Here is an 862-nt window from a genome sequence, read left to right as displayed (position 1 = left end):
TAAACGCCTAATTGCCACCTTTATAGGTCCAGTTCCTTCCAAACTGGACTTAGGAGTCTGGGGTACTTTCCCCATCGAGGAATACACACCTGAGCCCCTTCGATGTTACAGATGCCAACGCTTTGGACATCATAAAGAAGAATGCAGAGGCCCCATTATTTGCGGTATCTGCAGCCAGCGACATAGCACAGAAGTGTGCATAAAGGCCCATAAAGAAGGACGACAAACCACATCCAAGTGCCCCAATTGTTCCAAGCCACACCATGCTTGGAATAAGCGCTGCCCAGAGCGTCTCAAGAGGATAGCAGCTATGAAGAATACATCCTCTTCAAACCAAAACAAACCAGCTCCATCCCAGCCACCTAAAGAACAGAGAACTCCTCGCCAGAGAAGACCAACTCAGCCAACTCCTGCTCCTACTTCTACATCTACAATAGCTCCTGCATCTACACCTACAACTGCTCCTAAAAAGGACCAGCAACGACCTGCAACTGTTCCTAAGAAGGATCAGCACCGACCTGCAACTGCTCCCCAAAGGGACCAACAACGACCTACAACTGTTCCTGAGAAGGATCAGCACCGACCTGCAACTGCTCCCCAAAGGGACCAGCAACGACCTTCATCCTCTTCCCCTTCCCAAACCTTGACTCAAGCAATTGAGTCTCTCACCTTGCAAGACCTCATACCTATCGCCTTACAGATCCTTACCAAAGTCCTCTCCCTCTCATCATTCTCCACCTTCCAGCAATTCCTGCAACAATTCCAGTTTCCAGCCAATGAGCAGAGATAATCCTTCCCTGCTTGTAATCCTCTCCTTTCAAATTCCCTAATCCTAAAAGGAGAATAGCTATTACAAGGCTGT

The sequence above is a fragment of the Palaemon carinicauda genome, chromosome 7, assembly GCF_036898095.1.
Source record: "Palaemon carinicauda isolate YSFRI2023 chromosome 7, ASM3689809v2, whole genome shotgun sequence".
Lineage (NCBI taxonomy): Eukaryota > Metazoa > Arthropoda > Malacostraca > Decapoda > Palaemonidae > Palaemon > Palaemon carinicauda.
This window is presented reverse-complemented; position numbering follows the sequence as displayed.